A 23348-nucleotide genomic window follows, 5' to 3' on the forward strand; every position below is an offset into this window, starting at 1 on the left:
ATAACAAAAATTGACTATTATCAATAAATTTACCAACGACAGTTAAAGTATTAATAAAAAAGTGTGATAATTGGTAATAAATTTTACCGATGCCTCAAAACCGTTGATAACCCAAATTAATATTAGCGACGCCTCAGGTGTCGGTAAAATACGTTGCTAAAATTAAAAAAAAAAAAATTAATTTTACCAATATAATATTATTTGATAGAGACGAAGAGACACTATTGTCTCCGACATAAATCTTGATCATGTATATTTTTATTTTGAGAAACTTACCGAATACAATAATATATTATATATAGAGTGTAAAATTCAAAAACTAATAGTTATTATATTAGTCTTTTATTTTCATCACACATTGGAATAAACCAAATATATGCCTGTAGTTTATCCGTAAATTTAATTTGGAGAAAAAGAAGGTAGTAGAGTGTTGTGGACAAGAGTGAAGAGGGTCGGTTGGAGATTAATCCTAATAGCTAAGTACAAAACAAAGAACACACTATTTTTTTAGAAACTACGTTCTTAATTAATCTAATAAGATTATTACTTATTAGTGATATAAACTGACTTATTTTTTTATTCATTCTTTCGTATACACTTATTAAATAAGAAGTTGCGAGAAAAATTTAAAACAGTCCCTGACAATTATTTCAAAAGACAACGAGGTTTTTGATAAAAAAAAAAACCAACCCAACTTCTGACAATTACTTCGAAAGGACAATGAGGTTCTTGTGCCAAAAAAAAGTTAATGTTATTTTTTTAGCACAGAAACTAATCAGTCCCAAAAAAAAATTTAGGAGTCGGATTGAGTGTTTTTTTTTTTTTTTTGGTCTCGTTGTCCTTTCGAGGTAATTGTCAGGGGTCGAGTGGAGTATTCACTCGAAGAGTCACACTATATTTTATAATAAATATAGAAGGAATAAAAACAATAAAATAAAGAGTTACACAAACTCTTTTTTTTTTTTGTTTTAATTTGTTGAACAAACATATTATAGATAATAAGTGACCATGTCCCAATAGTCTCAACTCTCAACCATGCCCAGGTATGTGTGAGACAAATAATAATGTTGGTTGGCAAGAAGCAAAAAAAAAATTCAATAAAAAATAATATATATATCATAAGCTAAAGGTTGTGATGAACATTGATGGTGTCTAATGGGCTTCTTGGCTTTTTGGTTAACTTACAAAACTCAGTCCTTGAATAACTGTTCAAGGACAACCTTTGTCTTTGTGTTTAACATGGCCCTTTAATACAACATAAATGAGAAAACACTCCAACACCCTTGTCTACAGTTTCTACCACTTTAATAATATTGTCCCTCTCCCTCATATTTTAGTCACTTCATAAGTAATTATACTATTAAATAAAATAAAATATATAATTTATAATTAATCTTATTATTAATTAGTATTACTACCTCTCTTATTCAGTGGATATTACACTACACCCCTTCATTATATCTGTATAATTGTTGACGTTTTAGCCCTTCCAAAAGGGGAAACAAAAGAATTGCTTAAATACTCTTTACCAGTGTATAGTGTGGATTTGTAATTGCTTAAATAGCTATTCCAACAGTTAAACTATGATTTATTTTATATATAATTCTAAAGATCAGAGTAATTAGGATCCGGTTCTAATTTAAGAAAGAATCAATTTATTTTAGCAACAGATAAGTTTTAAATAACATAATATACTGTATTAAAAATCAGTACAGAATAATATATGTATTTAAATACAAATATAGGATCTTTTATATGTATAAGAGAGTTGAAGTGAGGTGAAAGAGTCCAAAAAGCCCCTCTATATAAAACCCCCCACAAAGAATGGTTTCCAAACCCCCCTCCATTCATTCTTCAAAAAAAAAAAAAACTCACTTTTTCTTTGTTCCCACCCCCCAACAAAAAAGCGTTCTTTTCCCACTTTTACACACATTCACAAAGGAAACAAGAAAGAAAAGTATAACTATGTGTCAGGTAACAACATCTCATGACCTAAATTGCAATCTCAACTCTCCAAACATGAACACCAACACATTGACACTACCATTGATCTCCAAAGGAGGAGCAGCAGAAGAAGAAGAAGAAGAATCTCAATCAGATAATAGTAACATCTCAGAGTCATTAAAGGAATTAATATCAATATCAAAGATAGCATTCCCAATGATACTGACAGGGCTATTACTGTATTGCCGTTCAATGATCTCCATGCTGTTCTTAGGACAACTTGGGGAGCTAGCCTTAGCAGGAGGCTCACTAGCACTGGGCTTCGCCAACATCACCGGCTACTCGATCCTCTCCGGCCTAGCCGTGGGAATGGAACCCATCTGTGGACAAGCCTTTGGTGCCAAGAAATTCAGCCTTTTAGGCCTATCCTTACAAAGAACCATTCTCTTGCTTCTCTTGACTTCAATCCCAATATCACTCCTCTGGCTCCACATGAAGCAAATCCTTCTTCTTTGTAACCAAGATGAGGCCATAGCCATAGAAGCACAATCATATCTTCTATTCTCAATCCCTGACCTCATAGCACAGTCTTTTCTTCACCCTTTGAGGATTTATCTCAGAACACAGTCCATTACTCTGCCTCTAACACTCTGTGCCTCTTTCTCAATTCTCCTCCACATACCAATCAACTATCTCCTTGTTTCTCACCTCAACCTTGGAATCAAAGGCGTTGCGCTTAGTGGGGTGTGGACAAATTTCAACCTTGTTGTTTCTTTGCTTCTCTATATAGTCTTCTCAGGAACTCACTCCAAGACATGGGGTGGATTCTCTTCTGAGTGCTTCACAAAATGGAAGCAGCTCTTGAATTTGGCAATCCCAAGCTGCATTTCTGTGTGCCTTGAATGGTGGTGGTACGAGATCATGATCTTGCTGTGTGGTCTGTTATTGAATCCAAGAGCAACCGTAGCTTCAATGGGGATTCTCATCCAAACAACATCGCTGCTCTACATTTTCCCATCTTCTCTGAGCTTCAGTGTTTCCACAAGGGTAGGGAACAAGCTAGGAGCACAAGAGCCTTCAAAGGCGAAACTTTCGGCCATTGTAGGACTCTCTTGCAGCTTCATTTCTGGTGTATCAGCACTGGCTTTTGCTCTAACTGTTAGGAACATGTGGGCAAGCATGTTCACAAGGGACAAAGAGATTATAGCATTGACATCAATGGTGTTACCAATTATAGGTCTTTGTGAACTTGGTAACTGTCCTCAAACCACAGGTTGTGGTGTTCTTAGAGGGACAGCAAGGCCTAAAACAGGTGCTAACATCAACTTAGGTTGCTTCTATCTTGTGGGAATGCCTGTGGCAATTTGGTTAGGCTTCTTTGCTGGCTTTGATTTTCAAGGTTTGTGGCTTGGCCTACTTGCTGCTCAAGGCTCTTGTGCTGTGTCCATGTTGGTTGTTCTTCTTAGAACTGATTGGGATTTAGAAGCTCAAAGGGCTAAGAAATTAACAGCTTCATCAGCATCTGTTGGAGGAGTTTGCAATGATGATGATGATAAGAACAAAGATGTTTATCATCATCATTATGATGCAGACAACAAGTTACCCAAACCTCAAAGCAAGGAAGATTCTTTCTCATCTAATAATTCAGATGAACACCAACACTCTTATTGGGTTTAATTAGTTTTCCTTTATCTTTCTTTTTTTGGTACATAGAATTTAAGGGTGTTCCACACCAATTTAGCTCACTAAGATCTAAACATATCTTCAAACTCAATGGCTTGGTTCTTGTGAGAGATTCTGAAAAAGATAAAAAAAAAAAAATATTTGGGGAATTTGTCTTTAGCTGTATAGGGGAGTGGCAGGTAGAGACAGAGGATAACTTTTTTATTTGATGGAATTTTATTTTTATTTTTATTTTTATTTATTTTTAGGATGAGAAGAAAGAAAAAGGGTGGGAAAATTCTGCATTTTTTTGCAGTGCATTGATTAAATGTCATGGGAAGAAGTAAAAGGAGATTGTGGAAGGGAGTAACAATTATTTCTGTAACGTACTCTTTTATTTTTTTGCTCTCAGCTTTACTCAGAAGAACAGACACTGATTTTCTTCATCATTGCTGATTTGTTAGTTCCTTTAGTTTTTGTACCCACAACACAATTCACGTTTTTGTCTTCTTCTTTCTCTATCTTTTGTTTGTGTCCCTTATAACAAGAACACAAGGCCTTGCAAAACAGATAATATACCATCTTCTGTATCTGTTTCTTGTACTACTTTTACAAATTATGTGAATACTATCAAGTGGGAAAAATATTAGTTTTTATTGTTTTAAAAATAAATCAGATTTCAGCAAACATTTCTTTTAATGTCATCAATTGACTTTAGGACTTAGGACCCAAGAGTCCTTGTTTAAAATTTTGGGACATGTAATAAATTTACATATCAAATAATGTACTATATCGTGGCTAAAAATTTTAATATGAAAGAATCATGGGTATATGCTAAAAAAATGATTCTGACTATGTAATTGACGAATATATGGGAGTAAAAAAGTAGTCAAAAACAAAAAATTTAAAAAACACGAGTTAACAATATCATAATTAATGAATTTTTTGCTCTCAAAAAAATTACTTTTTGCTCATAACAAATTCTCCCTATCTATATTTTTGTATTACACTATTTTAGTTTACATTTCCATTTATTTAAGAGAAAAGGATAAATAGGTCCCTAACCTTTTGTTTTACGGATATTTTCGTCCTTAACCATTGAAAAATACTTTTAAGTCCCTGATCTTCACAAAATTTGGACGGATCAGTCCCTAACGGAGGCATTTGGACGGATCAGTCCCTGACGGAAGCATTTAGACGGAGGGACTGATCCGTCCAAGTTTTGTGAAGGTCATGGACTTAAAAGTATTTTTTAATGGTCAAGGACAAAAATGTTCGGGAGACAAAAGGTCAAGAACCTATTTGTCCTTTTCTCTTTATTTAAAAAATAAAAAGTGTTATATTGCTCCACCTATATTAAAATTTTAAACCTAGTTACTAGCTGAGTTTTTTTTTTTCTTTCTTTCTTTAATCTCTAACCAATGTCTCTATTTAGCTTCTGAATTTATTGTGCATGCTGCTAATTAAAATCTTTGGTCTTTTGACTGCACCGCCCACAGAAATTCAAAGTTCAAACTATAACCCAAATTGAACCTTTTTGTGTCAAATAAATTATGAAACATGGGTTGTTTTCTGAATATGCTTAGGCAACTATTTGAAACTTGAAAGAGAAGTGCCTTTTACTATCCACAATTAATCTCATGGTCCTGACCTTCACCTAAACATGAAACATGCCAGTGATGTTAATCAAATTCACCTCTCTTTACACTTATATAAAGCAAAGAAAAAATCAAAAAATAAGACAAAACAAAATCGGTTTTCCCCTCTTCTGATCTTTACAAGTTGGCATTATATATGGAATTGCTATCAATTTAGATCACAAGATCACTCATAAGGGTAATGAGTGATTCTTTCTTCTTCTTCTTTTTTTTGGTTCCAAGGATCACATTAAATTAAATAAAGGATATATTAATCCATGCTTTAATACTCAAATGAATTGGGATTTGTCTTAAAATGGTCAAGTACACTATTGCTCTTATGGGTGAGCACGGGTAGCAGGTACCCGATTACCCGTCTGAACCGAACCGAACCAATTAAATTGGTTCTGGAACTATCGGATAATCGGGTTCAATCCGAACCAAACCGATGATCTTTATTAGTGATTAGTTTGGGTATCGGTTTTAGGGGTACAGTCCGAACCCACCCGCGAACCCAATAATATATTAATTAATAAATAAAATATATATGTATGACTTTTTTATTGAACAAAAATAATCACTGTTAATATGTTTGAATTTTAATGAGTTTAGTTTTTAATGTATTTGGTATTTAATATGTTTGGATTATTTCTATTGATGTTACATGTTTCTTGTATTTGTTGAATTTTTAAGATAAAAATTTGGTTTTTTTGTTATGAATTTTAAAGTCATCGGATACCCAATTACTCGAACCGAACCAATCCGTTCTTAATCGGTTTAGTTTGGTTCGAATATATATACCAAAAAACACAAATCCAAACCAAACCAAACCAATTACATTTTAATCGGTTCGGTTTTAATTTTACGATAAATTCGAACCAAACCGACCCATGCTCACCCCTAATTGCTCCTTTCAATCCTGAATTGTTTAATGTATACCAAGGGATGAAGGGAGTATTAGTCTTAATCAAGCATCGAGAGAGTTAAGATTTTTTTTTTTTCATAGGAATGAAAAATGTTTAGAAGTAGTAGAACTTAGGTCAAACACATTGGTATAGGTCATCATCAATTAGCAGAGCATTTTAAAAAATTAATTTGGTTGCAATTGCAAAAATGAAAGGCCGGCTGCAACATAAGTGGTCTGACTTGGTCTCCTCTCCAGATTTTATGGTTAATTGCGACATTTTTATGTGCTTGGTGGATTTAATTTGATCTTGGTACCACTGTATCAAAACTTTTGGTGGGCATGATGTGTTCCTTTTACTATTAAATAGAATATGATGCAACATAAAAGAAATGACCATTAGTTAAGCACAAAAAATGGGAAAAGGGAAACACTTTCTTAGTGGGGATAAGCAGAGGAATTGATGCAAGATTCAGATGATTTTTTCTTTAAAAAAAAAAAAAGAAGAAGGAGGAGGAGGAAGAGGAGGAGATTATAAAGGGTAGTGCAAGTTGCACCCAACAAGTTGCAAAATTGATTTAATGGGGTGAAGCAGATTCTGATGAGGAGTCAGCTCTAAGACTTTGAAAGGTGTGGGGGGCAACAAAATCTTCACCCTCTTTGCTTAGCTTTGTTGCTTTCATTATTAATTAATTGAATGAAAGTAGTAATAATAAGGATGACACCTTTTTCCTTCCTTTTTTTTTTTTTTTTGGAGTAAAGTGATCTTCTATGATTTCGACTTTGAATTAATTAGTTTTTGAAGAAAAAAAGTACCAATTAGATTTTTTACGACAATAAATGGTAGATATGTATGTCTTTCTGTCAGTAGATAGTGCAAAATGAAATAGAATTGTCTATGTATTTCGTTATCTACAGTGGTACGTTACTGTCACATGAGCATCAAAATGACGTAGTTTTAGACAGTGAGGCATTTATTATCTTTTGAGTTTTCATATAATATTTATCAATTGCTCTTTATTTATTACGAATATGATAAAAAATAGATGAAATTTTGCTCTAAAATTTATTATCTACATGACAATCTTTCATAAATAAACACGTCATAGTAGATAATAGTATATATAAGTACTAACATTAAGTCTTACATGATGAATTGATAAAAAGATATCGCATGTCTACCGTTTGTTATCGTAAAAAACCAAATTAATACTTTTTTGGTTTAGGACTTAATTGTCACTCAACTCATTTTTTTTTATTTTCAAAAATTAAGGTACATAGATTAATATATACAAGCTTTAAATTTCAGGATCAAATAAATTTTTTTTTTGGTCCCCCACCCAGGACCCCTTCTTTTGTTTTCTGAAAGTGGGAATGAAAATGAGATGAAATAATGTATGCATTATTCTGCTACAATATAATCAACATTCCTTTTCTATGGACCTTATACTAAAGGATAAGTAGATAATTTTAATAAATTGAATTATCATTTGGGTTCTGATTATTTTTCACTTTTTATTTCTTGTTTCAATAAAGGGTGACAGAAAATATCTATGGACATAATTTTTCTCTCGTTTCTTTAAGTTCTTTTTATTAACAAATTGGTTAGTGATACACAGGCTATTGGACCAAGAATATGTGCCAAAAGTGCATTGTTATTATGGCTTGATTTTTTTTTTTTTTTAGTTAGGTCAAATCTTCTTTTTCATATTATTTATATATATAAGCTTGCTCTAGCATCAAACAATAGTGCTACTCATTTTTATCATAATAATCCAAGTCAACAAGATAACATTGTTAGAGCATCCCCTGCTGCATGATGATGATTAAGAAACAATTTAGAGAAAGTTAGTTGCTTAATTTAGTTTTTATTATAAGTTCATCTATCTACTAAACTGATGTTGGATAATATATTTATATAATAATTTGTCAAGTCATAAGTCATAAATCATAACAGACAGAGAGAATTTGTCAGACAAGATTAATTGAAATTTTAATAAGGTTGAAATGGAATAGACTGAATTTTATTATTATTTATTCTATATGATAACGTTTTTGTTTCATCTAACTCGTTGTTAATGACTCACATCATGTTGGTCTGAGTCATACCATAGGCATATCATGATTAATTAAGTGAGAGATAGATAAGAACATGTGTCATTTGGAATTAGGAAAATTTCTATGGAAATCTACAAATACTACACCTTAATTAGAGATTAGAAACATGCTTAAGTGAATAGATTTATGGACTTAAATACATGACAAAAGTAGATACAGCCATAAAGCTATATACTTTGGTTATTTGCGATTGATTATTTGCGAAAAAAATATTTAGACAACCACAATGTTTAAATTAGATAGAGAGAATTAAAATAGATGTATACAGAATATATACAAGATTTCTCATGAATATGATTTAAATTATGTTTTTAATGAGCTGACATATCTTAAAAAAAAAATTAAGCCGACCAAAAGTTTATGCCTAATCTAAAAGTTGAACTGTAACAACTTTTAATATTCAATATTAAACTAAATGCCTTTTTATTTCATCAATTAATCTAAGGTTTAATTACTCTATTGGTCCCTATAATTTCGTAAAATTTTTAATCAGGTCTTTATACTTTTTTTTTTTTAATTGGGTCCATGCACTAATTTTTTTTTAATTAAGTCCCTCTTAATAGTAATTGGCTTAATTTTATAGGGACCCAATTTAAAAAAAAAAAAGAATTGGTATAGGAACCTAAATAAAAGAAAAAAAAAAGTATAAGGACCGAATTAAAAAAATAAATTTGGTGCAAGGACTCAATTAAAAGGAAAAAAAAGTATAGGAAGACCTAATTAAAAATTTTGTAAAACTATAGGGACTAACAGAATAATTAAACCTTAATCTAATAATATCACTTATTAAATTAATATATATAAATTTAAAATATTAATCAAACTATATATATAAAATTCTTAAATTCAGGTGTTATTTAATTAGACTGGGCATGCAGCGAATCATGCCATGCATTTAGTAAAATGTATATTGTCTATAAAAAAGTCAATCATTAGGTGTCATCTGATTAGGCTTCCATTTTAGGTTTTATTAATTCTGGTTCACAGTTTGGTTTACAACACTAAGTACCTGCAATGCATGCATGCTTAAACGCATATTATTTTTTTCTGGATAACTTCTATCATTAAACGCTTAAGGGAACTTTTGGGTACACAGCTAAGAGACTAAATCAATAATTATTTATCTGTGTAAAATACTTTATGTTATCAATTAATCATATTCTTTCAATAATTATAATAAAATAACATTGAATAATTGTAATTTTAAATAAATGATTGAATGATAATATAATTAATAATAGACATTGTGGTGAACAATCAAATTTATTTTTTTTTAATTTTATTTAATCACACACCTTATCTCTCTGAGGTTACATGTTTTTGTACTTAATAATAATAATAATAATATTCTTTCTTAAAGTAATCTGGGAAATGAGTTGACTTTTCTTTAAAAATGATATATATATATAAAAAAACCGTAGGGCCGGGGTATGTACAATGTAAATTATATCTATATTTTAATGTTTTAATGTTTATTGTTGTGCAAGATCGTTAAAATTAAAAAATGATATATTGAAATTGAATATAAAAAGAATTATTTTATTTTATTTTTTATTTAATTTTTTTAATATAATAAAAAACTTTTTAGTTTATCTAATATGTTTATATTATAGTTTGAAAATTAAATAAAAAAGACTCATTTAACTTTTTATCAAATTCTTTAATACAATAAGAAATGAACTTATTCAATTTTATTTGTTTATATCGTATTTATCACGAAATTAAAAAATATTTTGATATTTTTTTTAATTTCTCTATGTGATGACTATAATAATTTAAGAGATATTTATAATTTTTTATTAGGATAAAATAAAAAAAATCTTAAATCCACTACTTTAAAGTTCAATCAACTAAATAAATAAAATTAAAATACATAAAATTAAATTAAATATTTTAAAAATATAAATTAATAACTTCTAATAATATTTGAATTTTTCTTATATGATGTACGTATCATTTATATCATCTTATCTTAAAGAGTAATATTTTAAAAATTGTACTAAACCTGCTTGGTGCTTTGTGAATTAGTTAGATTGTTAATTAGTTATAAATTTGATTAAGCAAATTAATTGAGATTTGACTTATATCAGATTAACTAGCTCATCACTTGTTTGAAACTAATTACTTAATTGTTACTTATAAAACATATTCTTATCCGCTGTTTTTGGACTAAAAAAAGATTTATTTGGTGCGAGACTCTGTTGATGTTTTATAAAAAGAGTAATTTTAAATGGCTAGCAATTTTATCATTAACATAAAAAGAGAAGAGATATAATAATTTATGTATATTTTTTTATTAAATTAATTTTTTTAAAAAACTAATTTTTTGACATATGATATCGAGCTTTTATGATTTAAAAGTCTTATGATATAATATCAGAATTTTTATGTAAAAATTATCTAAAAATTTTGTGATATTCATTTTTATTTTGGAGTAGTAGAGTTCAATCTTTGTTGACCAAAAGAAAGAATTTAAGTATAAGGCAAATAAAAAATAAAAAAAAAACTGTATAAAAATTCACACAAAGTTAAAAAAAACTCTTGTGTAAATGAACGTATTAGAGATATAATTATTTATATATTTCTTTCTATTAACTTTAAATTAAAAAAAATTGTTTTATAACAAAAAAAAATCAACTATTCAAATATATTTTATTTTTTCTTTTGCAACGAAGAGTAAAAATGGAATTATTCACTGCATAAATTTTCTCTATTCAAAAATTACATTTGGTAATTAGATAACTTTTAAAGATAATCAAAATCTCACAAAAAAAATATATTTTATATATTTATAAAATTTTAAATCATAACTATTTTGTTATCAAAATAAAAAACAAATGCAGCCTACCCTTTAACATTATAATAAAAATGTATGATTGTTCATTAATAGATAAAAACTCAGGTGAAGTCGATTTCACGTGAAGTTGATACCTGAGAGTCATTAGATGAAAATTTAGTCAAATCGGTCAAATTATTTAACGGCTCTCAGATATCAACTTCACGTAAAGTCGACTGCACCTGAGTTTTCACCTTTAAAAAATAAACGAATGTATAGTTGTAATATAATAAAATATAAAATTAATATTCCACAATGAGGAGCATATAGTAAAATCCCTCATCAATGAAACTGATCCGAGTCGAATTAACTGATTGGAGAGTGACGAGCATGTGTATCCGTACGATGCAAGAGAGAGTTAATAATCATTTGTAGATTCTATACAAATGCTTCTGTTTTTATATTCAGTTGACTTCTTGGTGGGTGTGTGTTTGTATTTTATATATCCATTTTTATGTAAATATAAAATATAAATATACTCGTTTGTTGCATTGGCCAATATTTGAATAACACCACCAGCAAGCACCAGATTCCTCGGCTCCAATATAAGTACATGCAAACTCCAATAAACAGAACAACATACCCAACGTTTTTTTTTGGCTTGACCTTTGATTTTTGTTTTTTTCTTAAATAATCTAACTTATAATTAGGGCGGGCAATGGTAGGGTATGGTAGGGTCCAAATCCAAACTTAACCTTACTTCCGGGTTGAAAATTTTATTAAAATTCTAGCCTACTTTACCTGCGGGTTGAAAATCTTTTAACCCTAACCCTACCCGCACCCTAAAATTTTAAACCCTACGCTATCCTACCATACCCGCAGAAATATCAAATTTTTTCAAAGTAAATATAAAATTCAAGTGGTTGTTCATTTATTGTAAGTCATTACATGAGGGAGATTATGGGTTCAACTCTCACTTCCTTCACTATAGATCTAATTTTTATAAAATATGTGTTATATATGAAGTACGAGTAGGGTAGGATAGGGTACACCCTAAACCCATACTCTACTCTACCCACAGGCATACTCGAACTATATCCTACTCTACCCGCAGCGAATCGGATAGCCTACTCTACCCGAACGAGTTAGATCGAATTGGGTACCTGCAAGTAGGGTATGAATTGCCAGCCCTACTTTTATATATATATATATATATATATATATATATATATATATATATATATATATATATATATATATATATATCCTTTAGTGTTTAAAATGAGTATGTATTACTTATATAGTAATTACATTGATATATTTATAAATGATCTTAAATAATTTGAGTCTTAGGGTGAAAACATTTTGTGTGGAAACATATTTTTCCTATAAAATTTTAAACCAATCATAATAAATTTGTCAAGTTCTTAATAATATATCTAAATATCAAGAGTTCAATCAATCTCAAAGGTTAAAAAAAAAATGCATTTTTGACCTATAATTAAATCGGTATTACACTAATCTCAAACCTGAATAAATACACAAATATTGTGGATACGATGTTTGGCAACCATTCATTGTGAATAATTTGTTCTGGAGTTTGTTTGTCTAGTAGCATATAAATCCACTTTACCAACCACATGCATATACTTATTAAACAAATTTTATGTAAGACCTACCTGCTATAAATATACTATACTACTAGGCTAGCAAATATATTTTTACAATCTTACTAGCTATATCTTAAAATTAGTTATTAAAATCAGTTGTTAGTATGAAATATATATTAAAATATAAATATATATTAAAAATAAATTAAATAATATATATATTTATATATAAATATATTAATAACTAATTTTGATAACTGATTTTAATGTACAAATCAAATTTTTAATATTTTTATTAACCAGAATTATGTATCTGTTTATTTGATATATATAGAAACGGATCCAAAAATTTTTTGAAGAGAGGTCGAAAATTAAATATTTATATAATTAAATATTGTATTATATAATTGATAATATTATTTTTATTATTTTTTTAATAAAAATTATTAATAAGTATTATATTAAAAAATAATAATTTTATACTTAATATTATTCATAATAGCTAAAATTCTAATTTTTATCTTTTATTATTATAAAATATATAACATGAATAATATAGATAAGTTATTCTAATATTTTATATATATGTATTTAAAAAAATTAGTGAATAAAATATATAAAATATTCATACTAATATATAATTTATTTAATATGTTATTATTTTAATATCATGAGAAAATAAATATTGAAATAATTTAATTTTTATGTATATATTTTTTTACTATTCAATTAGAATTTATTATAAAAATTAAAATATTTTTATACAATAATAGATTTAAAATTTAAGGGAAACAAATTAAAAAGATAGAAGGACAATAAAAAAAATTCATCAAAATAAATAGTTAATAAAAAATAAAAAATAGAAAGAACAATTTTAAAAAATTTATTGATCAAAATAATTGGCTTAAAAAAATATAAAACATTATTAATGTTCAAAATATAATAATTAAGATTTAAATTTAGGTCATGGGACAAGAAATGTCCACTAAATTAACAACTCAATTTTAAAGTTAAATGGATCATCATATAATATATAAAAGTTTTAAAATTTTTTGGGAGTCATGGTCTCACTACTGTCCTCCTCTAAATTCGTCTTTGGATATATATATAACCATTTATATGTCTCATTTCTGATCAGCTTAAATTTTTAAAAGAATTAATTTTATAATATAATATCAGAATTAACTTATATGACTTAAAGATTTAGAGTTCAATCCTTTAGGATCTCAAAAAAAGAATTTCGGTATAAGACAAGAAAAAAAGAGAAAAATCTATATACAAAAATTTACAGAAATAAAAAAAAAGGCTCTTAGCTTGTGTAAAAGATCATATTAGATATATAATTTTAAATTCATAAATTTTTAATTTGCAGAATATAATTATTTTATAAAATTATTTGTCCTAAAAATTTAAGTTAACATAAAAAAATGATTATATTTTAAATATATATTCTCGCACAAAATATTTTTTTTCTCTCTTGATGAATTTACGCAGATTAATATTTTGCATAACTTTTCTTTTCTTTATATATACATAAAAATATTTATTAAAAAATTAAATTAATAAAAAATATTTAAATAATTATATCTTTTCTACAGTAAAAAGAAAAGGGTAATGAATAATGAGAATAATTAAATTACATCTACATCCGTCAATTTTTGTGAAATAGAGACTGAAAATTACTTGTATATATAATATCACAATAATAACAAACGTTAAAACGATCAAGTTAATATATAAAACTTCTTCTCACCAGAAAATAGAGAGGATTCAAGTATTCAATTCAACATTTGGAACCTCAAATTCTGGAATTTAGAGCTCCCACGTGCTGAAGGAAGAACGCACCCATCAATATTTTATAAATAATTAACCATTTCTTGCTCCTATATACGGTCAACAATTAATTTTTTTTATGGCTTTATTAACATAATATTAAATTATATTCTTAAACATCAATAAAAATAATTGTACATTCTTAATGTGTTAATTTAATTAAGAGCATATAAGACAATGAGTTATATTAATTGGTATGTATGAAACTGGAGAAAGAGGACAAAATAATTTACGGAAATGTCCCTGGCCGTCCCAATAAATATGGATATCTTATCATAAGTATATGCAAACCTCTTTAATCACTCATTAAAAATGTGTAAAACGAATTCTGAGGTACATTGTTGGTTTCTTCGGCATGATTTATTATTTTATTTTGGATAAAATATATTTTTTGTTTTTAAAATTTATTAAAAATTTTAAAAATATTTTTAAATTTTATTTTGTTTTGATTTTATTCTAAAAATATTTGATTTATATTAAAGTTTTATATGAATGTATAATTATATCTCTTCACACAAAATTTTTTTATTTGTTTTTATACTGAATTTTTTAATTTTTTTTTTAAATCAAGAAAAATCAAACTCTAAACTTTTAAATAAAAAAAAATTAAGATCATATATGAAACTACATTTTCAAAAACTTTAAGCTAATAAAAAGATACAAATAAATGGTTATATTGTTGGGCCAATCGTGGGGAGTTCTCGACCAGGGGAGATTTTGGGGAGGAATCAAGCGAGAGAACATAAGATGAGAAGACATCACATCCAACTCAAAATTTTAAAGTGTCAAGTTAATATGTCTCTCATCTTAGAAACTCCTCACTCTTCCTTACTTTCTTTGATGTGGGACTAACTTCATACACTCCTCACAGTTGCAACATTAATATATATATATCTAACCTCGAATGTATATGTTGTGCTTGAAATTTATTATTATTATTATTATTATTATTATTTTACGGATCTCGTTGATGCTAATTGCAGGGATTTGCTTGCCTCATAATCGCAATCTCTATGAAGATACTACCTAGAAAGTCGAAGTAAAGAAGCTACATTGTTTATATACAATTCTTCACTTTTAATTAATTAAGTAATTCTGTTATTTTAACACAATTGGTATAGGTGGTTATATTATTATTATTATTATAAAAAACGTGAATTATGTTTCCAAATAATATCAAGGTTTCATGCCGTTCTAATTTCATCACTTCTAAGTAAAGTGTGATTTTTGCATACAATAAAATCAGATAACACCAATAAGAATATAATATATACTCCTAAGTAATCTTGCTTGTGTTCTTAAGACAGATTATAATGATCTTAACATTAACAAACTTCGCTGCTTGGCTTGTCCAGCTCAACAAAAGAATGCATTGGTGGTATTGATTGGTCAATATTATTATTATCCTAGCTATTGCGTCACCTCCATTATAGATCACACTATTATTAGGCTAATATATATGTTGTCAAGTGCAACAATATACAGTAACTACTACTTATTAGTTGGCCTATGGGTTGACCTACAATAATATAAATGTGACAATTTTTTTTCTTACTAAAATAATTTATTAAAGGGTATTTTGGTAAGCAAAATTTAATGACAAAAAAATAAAATTTTTATTAAAAGGTATTTTTGTAAAAAAAAAATAATTTATTTTTTTTGAAAAATGGATAAAGTTAATATTAGTTAACACAAAAAATTTAAAATAGATTAAAGAGGAGGTTTTTTAAAAATTATAAAAGAGAAGAATGTACATTTTATAAATAAAAAAGAGGAGAGCGTTATTTTAGTATCTCGCAGGAGAGAAAAGTGGAATTTTTTCTAATATTAATGAACCCGGACGATATTCTACTTAACTAACCAGTTTTGCATTGATTGCATGGCAAATTATAAATAACTAAGCAATCATATCATAGAAACAAAAAAGAATTATATGTTTGGAGTAATTTGTAGGTTAATTGGAAGTTGATGTTTCGTGACTCGTGCTACATCACATGTCTCTTACGTGTACGTAGGTGTACATGGTTAGCTATACGGATGTTAATATGTTATTCTTCTTAACATAGCTGGAAAGCTTTGAAATTAAGGCTTCAATTAAAAAACAAATAAACTTTTGATAGATTTTGCTTGATATGTATTCTATTTCTATTAGCTCGGTTTTATTGTGATCTCAACTCTAATATTGAACTTTTATTCTAGGATAAGTTACTCAATTAAAATAATTGAAAATATTTTAATTTTTATCAGATTATAATTTTTTAAAACATCATATTTATATGTAATTTTTGTAAAACTATATAAACTATTACGGATAGTCGTGAATTGCAAATTGGACGTAAATCGCTACTGATAGCTGCGGTTTATGTTGACATAGAGCTGGCTAGAAATTACTGCAGACAGTAACGGTTTCTGAATAATATTTAACATACATAAACTGCTATAGATAGTAGCGATTTATGTGCAAATAGGGGATAGGTATATTTATGGCTACCAGTAGCAGTTTATGCATATGTGAATTCTCTATATATATATATATATATATATATATATATATATATATGTCTAAGATAATTGGATAGTCGTAGAGTGTCATTTTTATATATGGATGGTGATCATGAGGAGAGTTTCCTAATTCTAGTATATTGCTCTAATAAAATTTAAAAAAACAAAAGGTACGGTATTAAATTTACGAATAAAGAACCACTGAGCGTCTTTATCCGATCATCGAATACGTTGTCAGAGCTAAAAATCAGCATATTATAAAAGTTGGGGTATGTGGGACAAAGTGAATGAAAAAGTTGTTTTACAATATCTTTATTGCTGTTGTGTCAACCGGTGTGAAATATGATACATTTGTAATAAGGTCTGATGAAGATATGCAGGCCTTGTTTCATGGTAGGCGAAATTTTTCGGAAATTATAATATACGAGTTGTTTGCCAAGTTAGAAGATGATGTCGACAGCTCTAGGGCATCAACACTGAATCCTTAGTAGACTACGCTGGGGGTGCCTCAACCTTGATGCTTATCGTTGCACTTGCTTATGGTTGATCCTCCATCTATTGTAATCGGGATGACTGTAAAATCTGGTTAATTAATGACTAATTAGCCTATAAATGAGAATTTATTTTAGAGAGCCAAAAATGTTATGGCTTAATATGATAAAAGAGATTGAAACGAGAATTTCGATACCAATTTTATAAAAATCGGCCCAAGATTGGACCGAACGGACTAAACCAGATTAGCTGAACCCATATTAGGCCCTGACCCAACCAAACTAAACCTAAAACCCTAAAAACAGTTTTCTCTCTCCTCTCTAAACCTCACTCGCGCTGAAAAAGGAAAATGGGAGGGGAAGAACACTCTTCCAAAGTTCCAACTCTCATTTGATCTTCAAACCACCATAACTTTTGATCCAGAGCTCCGATTGCTGCACCGTTTGTAGCCACACGTTCACTGCGACGAGCTCTACAAAACCCACTACTTTGTTCTTGAAGTAAGCCATGATTTTAGTCCAGCTTTTCAGCCTTAAATTCGAATTTTATGGAGAAAAAGTGTTGAGATTTTGGACTTTTTGATATTATAGGATCCAACTAATTTGAAGGAGAGGCTTAATCTTGTCTCCTTGATCTTTGGGTGTGGTAAGATTCTCAATCCTAGTAGAATTTGTGGGTTTATGATGTTTGGGTATTGAGTTGTTGTGTTTGGATGTGATAATTGTGGTTAGGAAGTGTATATATGTGTGTTGGAGCTTGATTGAGGTTTTGGAAAGCTTGAAAAAGGGCTTTGGTATGCTAAAAATCTGTTCTTGGAGGTGTTGAAGCTTTGAAAGCTTGTGGAAAGGTGATTTGGAAGTGCTCCGGGTTGAGCGGGAAAATCGGCTAAAGTATGGTCTCGGTTTCCTGTATCTAAAATGTAATGTGGTGTGAAAACTTAGGCTAGAGGCCCTAAGATAGAATTTGAATGGTTCATGTTATTGAATGGTTGAGATAAATTATGTGGTTATGTATGTGATTAATGAATATTGATGTTTTGATGGGGTAATGCATGAAAGATATGCATGTTTTGATATATGCTTAATGATTGATTGAGATTGAATTGTGGGTGAAGCCATATTGATGGTGAGGGTGATATTGATTGTGTGTATTGATGGTTGATTGAAAATAGTATTGTTGGGAATTGGGATGAGAAAATATGCATAATATGATATTGTGTTTGAAGTTGAGTTACTTAGTTGAGATTAGTTAAAATGATGGATTTGTGGGTTATGATTTGATAAAAATGTTAATGTATGAGTTGAGGAGGCATGAGGTTAATTTTTGGTATGTTTTGGTTGATTTTAAAAAGGGTTGGAATTTATTTGTTTTGAAAATGGCACTTTGTGGTTTTGTATGAAAATGTGATTTTTGGGCATATTTTGACAGAGCATAACTTGAACTCTGAATCCCCGATTTGTGCCAAACTTATTTAGAAATAAAATTGGATCCGAGATGTTTATGCCGTTCGAAGAACGGGTGAAAAATGATTTAAAACGAAGAAGTTATGCCCGTCGGAAGATTGGGGTTTGAAATTGTAAATTCTGCAGCTTTTTAACTTAGTAAAATTTTTTGCAGAACGCACTCCCACGCGTATACGTGGCCGACGTGTACGCGTCATTTTCAAATGTTTACTACCCACGCATGTGCTTGACTGATGCGTACGTGTCGATGTGCTGTTCCAATTGCCCAGCCAAATTCTCGAGAGTTGTGCGGGAATTGCGCAGGTTTTGTGCGTGGGGCATAAAACGCACCCACACGTACGCGTGGCTGACGCGCAGGCGTCACTTGGCTTTTCTCTCATCCACACTTGCGCATGGGCGATGCATACGCGTCACAATGACTTTTGGCTTTCCTGGCGTGCACGTGGGCGACGCGCACGCGTGACCCTATTTTCATCCCAAAGTTGATTTTTGAGTTTTCAAAGCCAAATTTCAGACTTCTAAGCATCCGATCTCACCCCTTATGTCTTAAAACTTTATGATATGCCTAGCCATGGGAAGGGCTAGCAAATGTGGTAACTTGTGTATGAAGAAAGGGGATAATTAATGATTAATGATGATCAAAGATGTCTCTATGGGATACGGAGGATGGTGGTAGAAGTGCTTTATATGTCATGGGCCAAAGGGCTGTTATTGTTAATAAATTGGCTGGTTATGGATTGAATTATAAGCTGGATGACTGAGTTATTGCCGAATTATGGCTGAGCCATTATTGAATTATGGCTGAGTATGATTGCATATATGCGTATTGAATGAAATGTGAATGTTGCACTTCCACTATCTGAGATACGAGTTTCCCTTGGAGAAAGCAGTGGCTAGCCACCATGTGCTCCAGGTGGAGACTCGATACTCTACTGACCCTATGTCGTAAGTGTGGCCGGACACTGTGAAAGTTCCGGATGAGCTCGCCCCCATGAATATACACCAGTGAAGGTGTTGGATATGAATTATGATTTATGTTGTGAATAACTCGAGTTGGGGATGCACGACAGAGGGACAATCCAATGGTTAGCTACCAGGACTTATCGGGTTGGCTTTATAACTGATAAATGAGACTCATCAGCCATTAGGACAAGCATACATCATATACATATTATGTAAATTGTTTGGAATTGCCTAATTGACTGCATATTACTTGCTAATTGTCTAAATGTCGTATCTATTTCCTATTTGTATATCTCTTTGTCTGATATAATTGTGCTTGCCATATTATATTGCTGATGGTGGGTGGGAGGTCTGCAGAATTTGAAAAGGGGACTGTTAGTTAGATTGAAGATCTTTAGTCAGTTGCTATTTATCGTTTAGTCTGTTTATAAACTTTGATTTATCTGTTGGAAGTTCTAGGATTGCCTTCGGCTTTTCCAGGACATTACATGTTAGATATGTAGGCACTGTTACCATATTGAGAACCTCCGGTTCTCACCCATGCGGATTTTGTGGTTTTCAGATGCAGGACGTGAGGCTCCTCGCTGAGGCATCCTGGAGACTTTTGGATTAGCGAAGATCCTTGGTTCTCGGGACTTTATTTTGGTTTCATGTAGATAGCTACTATCTCCACTAAATAAATGTATACATATACTGTTGACACCTCTTAGAGGTTGTTTTGGAGAACAAATTTTGGTAGTTTGTCCTTGGAGTTTTCCTTGGGTTTCTTACTTTATGTTTATATATACCGTATACTTTTATGCTCAGACCGGTTATCTTCGCGAACCGGATCTTGAGTTTTGATATTCGTATCTTTGGCACTCTCTTGTTATAGATCCGAGTTAGTTTATCCTTTATCTGTTTCGTTACGTTATCAAATAGAGTGTTGCGCTTTTCAATTTAACGATTTTGTTTTACCCCTTTTTTTTCAAAAGCTCCTAGTTATAAACATTTCTCACACTACTATACGTACTAAATTTTATTTTTAGAGGTCGTAATACCTCGCCACCTCTGTCTTATGACTTAAGCATAAGGCTCTATGTGGTAGGGTGTTACAATGACTAGTTCACCTTGTCTGAATCCTGATTTTGCAGTTAAAGCTGGACGATGCGAGAGGATGATCAGACGAAGAGCCCGTTGACATTGTCGGGGACAGTGATGAGGATACTCTGAGCAATCCACTTACACACCATGGTCCATCGAGTTCCAACACACAGCAACAAGGAAGGAGATGTATCATTGCAACAAGGAAAAAATTTAACCTAATTATTAATTGAAAAAGTATATGGAACAAACTCCAAATCAGCAAAAAATAAAACAATTTAATTAATTATAAATATAGTAATTAGTTTTATTTATGTATGATTTAAAATATTAGTTATTAAATGTTTCACCACATTCAAATTAGGAGGAGATGTATCATTGCAACTTGAATCACGAAAACTGATTCAATTAGTTTTCGTCTTTTCACCCTCTTTCTCTCCACAAATGCCTAAAATATGATAAATCAGAAAACAGATTCACAATCATCCAATTTACAAAGAAAAGAAACATCATAATACTTAGTATAAACACCATCTATATAGAGATTTTGAATTCACCAAAAATATTTGACTGATTTTTAGCTCGAACCATCTTAGTTCCTAGCATTATTATTATTAATTTATACTATAGTTAATTTCTTAGATTTTTTCATGATTTATATATATAAAATATAGGTACAGAGTATAATGCAAATATAGATTACCCCCTGTAAGGAGACACAAGACACTTTACGGAACAAAATATTGTACGTATGCTGGCGCTTAAGACATAGAGAATGAAACTACGTAACTATAGACAAGGGCCTCGGGTATACCCTCCAAACTTCATTCAAGTCAAAACGTAATCTTTTGACCACTTTTTGTGAACTTGAATAGCCGCATGCATGACGTGTAAGCTAAGCTTGGATTATTATTGGGTCTCTTGATGCTCATGAAAAGCCTAATAAAAAATAAAAAAGAATAATGGTAATAATAATAATCCCTTCATATCTCATTTCATAATCTAAATCATCTTATCACATGGAAACTTATAGAATTCTATGGGCCAGTCTTGGATCCTTTATTGATTCTTGAGGTCGCTTACTTTAACAATTTAAACCATCCAAAAGCAGCCATCATATTTTTTTTTTACAACACAAGATAATATATAGAGAAAAAGTCTAGCGAGTCAATAGTTAATTAATTTAAAAATCAGTCAATAAAAAAAATAAACATAAAAAAAATTTGAAATTAAAAACAATAAAAACATCTAAAGTTTATATAAAGAATATAAAATCAATTCAAAATATAAAATTTAGAAATCAAAATTTAGTATTTAAAATTTAAAATTTAAAATTTAGTATATAAAAACTTAGAATTTAGGATGGTCCGAGAAGGTAGCAGGATGGCAGCCAATGGTGACTTGCCGGTGGCAGGTGTTTAATAGTAATGATAGATGAAATTGTTATGCTAAAAGAAAGAAGAAAAAGCGAAAATCGGTGAAATAGTAATTTTTATATAAAAAAAAAAGCGTAAATAAACAGATTTGTTTGTTTGTTAGTTGAAATTGGTTGATACCATGTTAATTCTTTAATTGGTTTTTATATATAAATATAATTTTGATGTATTGTCGGTATAAAATAATTTTATATGTGTATTTAATTATATAATATTATATCAACAAAAATAACTATTTTTTATACTGACTGCGTGAATGATTATTTAAAAAAAATGAATATAATTAAAATCATTAACAATTCTCTTCAGAGTTATAAAGAGTGAATCCTTTTTATCGTTGATGGTAATATCAGATATTACAATGAAATAATTTTTTTTTGTTATGTCATTTTTGTTCTTTTGTTATTTTGATTCTTATGTCTTTTGCTCTATTTATTGTGTTGATCTTTCTTATTTTTTTAAAAAAAAATTATACGACTATATAAAATATTTTATACTATCAATACATCAAAATTAAACTCTCTTTATATATATATAATTAGTTATTTAATTTGAACATTAATGCAGTGCATATATATAGATCTAAGGAATTCTATTCTAAATTTCTAACTATAAATACACGCAAGAATTCAACTCCTAATGCATTATTACAACTTAGAAAGTCAAAAGCAAAGGGTTATACAATCTTTGAAAAGTAAAAGGGGTATCAGATCTAATGAGAAAGAGACTTTTTATAGGTGCAAATACTAATTAGATAATCACAATGATTAAGGATGATCCGGGATTTCTTTCATTAGTTCTTGATAATTGATATTGATGATCATTAATTAAGGGAGAATAATTAAGTTGGAATCTTTATATATACTCGCTAGTAAAAGATTTTGTTGAGGTCGTAGCTGAAATCAATTCTAAGTGGCGTCTCTTG

General features: G+C 29.6%; 1 pseudogene across 1 annotated transcript; it reads left to right on the forward strand.

The window, feature by feature from the left end:
• The first annotated feature begins 1824 nt into the window (after window positions 1-1824).
• Window positions 1825-4055, forward strand: LOC107644775 (protein DETOXIFICATION 49 pseudogene; annotated as a pseudogene). Its single transcript, XR_015883532.1, has one exon. The product of XR_015883532.1 is annotated as a protein DETOXIFICATION 49 pseudogene (transcript).
• Window positions 4056-23348: the final 19293 nt, after the last annotated feature.

The sequence above is a fragment of the Arachis ipaensis genome, chromosome B5, assembly GCF_059453495.1.
Source record: "Arachis ipaensis isolate K30076 ecotype BB chromosome B5, ASM5945349v1, whole genome shotgun sequence".
NCBI classification, from domain to species: domain Eukaryota; kingdom Viridiplantae; phylum Streptophyta; class Magnoliopsida; order Fabales; family Fabaceae; genus Arachis; species Arachis ipaensis.